Consider the following 5,277-nt stretch of genomic DNA (forward strand, 5'->3'; position numbering starts at 1 on the left):
ACTTAAGAGCTACATTGCCACCTCTAGCTTTTTATCAATTTTCCCAATCAATTCCTATGCAAGTAGTATATTGTCACTAATCAATCTCCCTCAAAGAAATCCACTATGATTTTCTAAAATAATAGCAGGTAAGAGCTTTGCCAATCGGTTAGTTGGAATCTTTTTAGTAATTTTATTCAAGACATTACAAAGCCTAATTGGTCTGAAATCACCCCAGTTAACTACATTATTCATCTTAGGCAGAAGAACTAGTGAAGTAGAAGTAACCCCCCTTGGCAATGCTGCACCTTGAAAGAAATTCACCACTACATCATAAAGATCATTATTGTGATCTCTTAACATTGTTGATAGAAATATGAAAAGAAACCATCAGGGCCAGCTACATTATCTTTTGTCAATATTAAAAACTGCTACTTTTATCTCTAGCAATGAAGGCACTGCACATAAGGTAGTATTGTCAGAATCAAAGTCAATGGAGGGAAGAAAAGAGTCATTAAACCTGGCCAAATTGCATGGTTCCTTTATCATGAAGGATGAAAAAAATTCCATTGCAGAGGTTTTAATTAATTTCGGGTCTTCAATCCACTCACCCTCTAGGTTTTGTCCTTTAAACAAATGCTTTTTTATTATCTTTTTCTGCATCCTCGTATGAAAATATTTGGTGTTCCTCTCACCCTCGACTAACCATTTAATCCTGAACTTTTGCTACCAAAAAGCCTCCTTGATACTGAGATGATGGTTCAAATGAGCATAAAACTTGTTTAGTGTCACGACCTGATATCCAAGATGTGACCGGCGCATGGACTCAATGGACGTAGTCCACTAAGCCCAAGCAAGCCCATTTACGTAATCCTGCTCATCATTCCATCAATTATTCTTAAAGTCACCTTTCATACTTCCAATCTATAAGTACCTAATTAATATGTTGTAGCAATCAAAAACTGCATTTCACATTACCTAAATAATGTTAACCATTGCCAACTAATGGTGGCATTATCATCACAGTATACGTACATTGTCTAAGACACATATCTTAATACTTTACATCACATGAACATATTCGCAAACAAAATGATTCTTGACTTCCAGTGGAATGACCAAGGTGAAGGGACGGCTACTGAATGCCAACATACCTACCAACAAAGATGAAACTATGTGGACACCTCGACCTAGGTTCCAACTGCCTTCTGATCTGAAAACATGAAGTTGAAAACAGAGAGTACAAACTTAGTGAGTGAACATAAGAAGGGAATAAGCAACAACAAGGAAAGTTGATAATCATGATGCACTTATTCAAAAACAATTTAACTTAGTTCAAGTTCTTATTAAAATCCCTCCATTTAAACCCTTGGTTATTAAATCATTTAATGATGAAGGAACAGTATTCAGCATGAAATTGGAAAGAAAGGAAATTTCGAACAATTATCCAAGTAAGGCAATATAAATAGAGTGTTTCTCGTTGCAATAAAATTAATTTACAAATAAATGGCAAATTTTTAAGATTCATCATGTACATCTCACCCAACTCATGTGCATCCCACCACATCGTGCACATAGCCGAACATCCCATCTCACCCAGCTCATGTGCATCCCACCACATCGTGCATATAGCCGAATAATATCAACATCCATCTCCCTCACCACCATCATCACCGACAAGTGCACACTCACCCCGCACATGCACGGGTGCATTTGTCACATAATGCTACCATTTATGACATAGTATACATATATATATATATATATATATCTCAACATCATACAAAAACATGTGGATTCATCCTTTTACACATTTCACATTTCAAAACATCAAACATTTTATCAAGGGCTTGTTCCCAAGCAATCTTAAAGCAAAAACCGATATGATTCTCAAATGATTCTTTGAAACATGTTAACATTTTCCCAAAATATTTTGAAATGCAAGTTCACTCACCAGTATTTGTTAAATCCTTACTCAATTCCACTTCCTCTAATGGTCCAAATGGGACGGTGGAGCTTCGTTGGAACCTATCATCATAATAGCATCACAATTAACTCAATTCACATAAATATGGCTCTAGAAGCTATCTCCTAAATCATGTTCCGCTAGTTATTCCTAACTAGTTTCCAACTACCATCAAGTTGCTATCTACTTTCACTACTCTAATCGCACTAAAACGAATAAATCCTTAACTACAAAACACTCACAGATCTAACCACCAGCCATCCTTAACAACTAAAAATATCAACTCAATTTCAATACTTACCTTGCTAGCTTGGTAATTGAATTCCCTTTCAAAAGCTTTCAATTTCTTATGAAAAACTTTCTCTCTCTCTATCTCGTTCTCTCTCTCTCTCTCTAGAATGTCTAACTAGTGAGAGAAAGTATTAGGGAAAGGCTTTTGAGGGTTTTATGGTGAAAAAGTAAAAGAGCACAAAGAACTTTGTGAAAGGGTGCACAGAAACATGAAAATCGAGGTTAACTCGAGAAAATCTATGGAAGTTTCAAAGCAAGCTTCCATGGAAGGTGAGAAAACATGAGAAAGAAAAAAAAAAAGAATAAGAAGAAGCACTGAAAATTGTAAGAAGCTGCTGGAAGAATGGGATTTTTATAGTTAAAGCTTATCTAAATCTTCATGCAATTACAATAATGCCCTTAACAAGGCCACTTGTCTTCCTCATTTTCTTGTGCAATCTTTTACTTTTTTGACACTGGAAAAGATCCAAAATCCTCTAAAAGAGGTCCCTTAAGTAGCTCCCAAGAGTCCTACCTTCAAAAATCCCTAAACTTATTATTTTTGGAAATTACGATGAGGGCCGCGACTCTTAATTTCCAGTGCTGCGGCCCTCAAATGTTCTGTCCGATTTTGTTCTCCTAGCACAGTACTTCCACTTCGATGAAGATTTTGACCACCTTCCTATCAAAATTGGGCAAAGTGGTAAACAGTAAAGTTTTAGCCCTGACTCTTAGCTTTCTAATGGTATAAATATCATGTCGTTTAGAATTCTATAGTGGGTGATATATTTAAAAAACCAAAACATGTGCAAATAGAGCAACAGCCCACTATGCACCTTTCTTCACCAATTGAAATCATTTTTTAATCCAACTCTAGTAAAATAATTATAAGTAAAATATAACTAGCATCATTAGCTCAAATTAAACCTTTAATATAAGTTCTACCTCTAGTTACTCGTCTATGAAGGTCGAGGTTTCACATTCTCTCCCATTAAAAGAAATTTGGTCCTCGAATTTAAATTGAACTATAAGGCAGCGTACCTCTACATATTAAAGAGGTGTGGATACTTTGTTCGCATCTCTTCCTCAGCTTCCCACGTTACCTCTTCATTGGTGTGGTTTCGCCATAACACTTTAACTGAGGTTACATCTTTTAAACGGAGCCTTTTGACTTGTCGATCAAGGATAGCTACCGGTTGCTCCTCATAGGTCAAATCATCTTTTAGCCAGATGGTTTCATACCGTATTACGTGAGATGGATGTGGGTTATACTTCCTAAGCATTGACACATGAAACATGGGGTGAATATTTGAAAGGTCTGGCGGTAATGCCAAGCGATGTGCCACTGCTCCAACCCTTTCCAAAATCTTGAAGGGTCCTATATATCGAGGGCTCAATTTTCCCTTCTTGCCAAACCTCATTACCCCTTTTGTTAGTGAAACCTTCAAAAATACATGATCCCCCACTTGAAACTCTAAGTTCCTCCGTCTGTTATCAGCATATGACTTTTGCTTAATTTGTACTAAGAACATCTTTTGACGAATCATACGTATTTTCTTGGTGGTGTCTTGTACCAACTCAAGCCCTAAGAGTTTCCTTTCTCCCACCTCTAGCCATCCAATGGCTGACCTACACCTCCATCCATATAATGCTTTAAATGTTGCCATTTGGATGCTAGCTTGGAAACTGTTGTTGTAGGCAAACTCCACTAAGGGCAGATATCGATCCCACCTGACCCCAAGGTCTATTACACAGGCCCTCAACATATCTTCCAATATCTATATTGTCCGTTCAGACTGTCCATCAGTCTAAGGGTGGAAAGCCATGCTAAAATCCAACTTAGAGCCCAATGCTTCTTGTAACTTTTCCCAGAACCTACTAGTGAATTGTGCCCCCCTGTCAAATATTATAGAAACAAGAATGCCATGCAGCCGTATTTCCTCGTGTACATAAAGCTGGGCATACTGGGCAGCCTCGTATGTAGTTTTAACCGAAAGAAAATGAGCTAATTTCATTAACCGGTCTACTATGACCCAAATCGAGTCATAGCCCCCACTAGCTTGAGGTAAACCCGTTACAAAATCCATTGCAATATGCTCTCACTTTCATTCGGGCACTAGTAATGGCTGTAGTAGCCTTGCAGGCCTTTGATGCTCTGTTTTAACCTGTTGATAAACCAAGCACTTGGAGATGAACTCAGCTACATCTTTCGTAAGTCCTTCCCACCAATATACCACTTTCAACTCTTGATACATCTTTGTAGTCAATGGATGTACCACATAGGCTACCATGTGTGCTTCCTCAAATATTTCTTTTCTCAATCCATCACTATCGGGCACATAAAGTCTGGTTCCATACCTCAATACTCTATCTGTGCCTTTAGTAAACATCTTTCCTTTCCTTCCTTGAGGGTCCTCTAAGGCCTTAGTTACTAACTTATCTTTACTTTGTGCTTCCTTAATCTGGTCTATTAAAATAGGCCTCACTCTAAAATGTGCTAGCAATGCATTTGCCTCCGAAACTTCCAAATGCACACCCATGTCTCCCAAGCTATGCATCTCCCTAATCAAGGATCTCCTATTAGTGGAGATATGTGCCAAGCTCCCCATCGATTTCTGACTTAAGGCATCCACTACTACATTTGCCTTACCAGGATGATAAAGAATAGTACAATCATAATCCTTTAGTAGCTCCATCCACCTACGTTGTCGCAAGTTAAGATCCCTCTGCTGAAATATATACTTTAAGCTTTTGTGATCCGTATATATCTCACAAGTCTCACCATACAAGTAATGTCTCCAAATCTTTAACGCAAACACGATTGCTACCATCTCCAAATTGTGTGCGGGGTAATTTTGTTCATGCCTTTTAAGTTGCCTTGATACATAAGCAATCACCTTCCCATGCTGCATTAATACACATCCTAAACTAACCCACGATGCATCACAGAATACTGTGTAACCCCTTGTGCCTTGTAGTAGGCTTAATACTAGAGCTGTGGTGAGACATGCCTTAAGCTTCTCAAAGTTATCCTCACAAGCGTCAAACCACTCAAATTTTGT

The 5,277-nt window shown here is 38.0% G+C and overlaps 1 long non-coding RNA gene across 1 annotated transcript; it reads right to left on the minus strand.

The window, feature by feature from the left end:
- Positions 1,118 to 2,281, minus strand: LOC108663783. Its single transcript, XR_001929815.1, has 3 exons — positions 2,247 to 2,281; positions 1,934 to 2,007; positions 1,118 to 1,192 (listed from the first exon to the last, which is right to left on the minus strand). It is a non-coding gene; the product is annotated as an uncharacterized LOC108663783 (long non-coding RNA).

This window comes from Theobroma cacao, chromosome 10, assembly GCF_000208745.1.
Source record: "Theobroma cacao cultivar B97-61/B2 chromosome 10, Criollo_cocoa_genome_V2, whole genome shotgun sequence".
Lineage (NCBI taxonomy): Eukaryota > Viridiplantae > Streptophyta > Magnoliopsida > Malvales > Malvaceae > Theobroma > Theobroma cacao.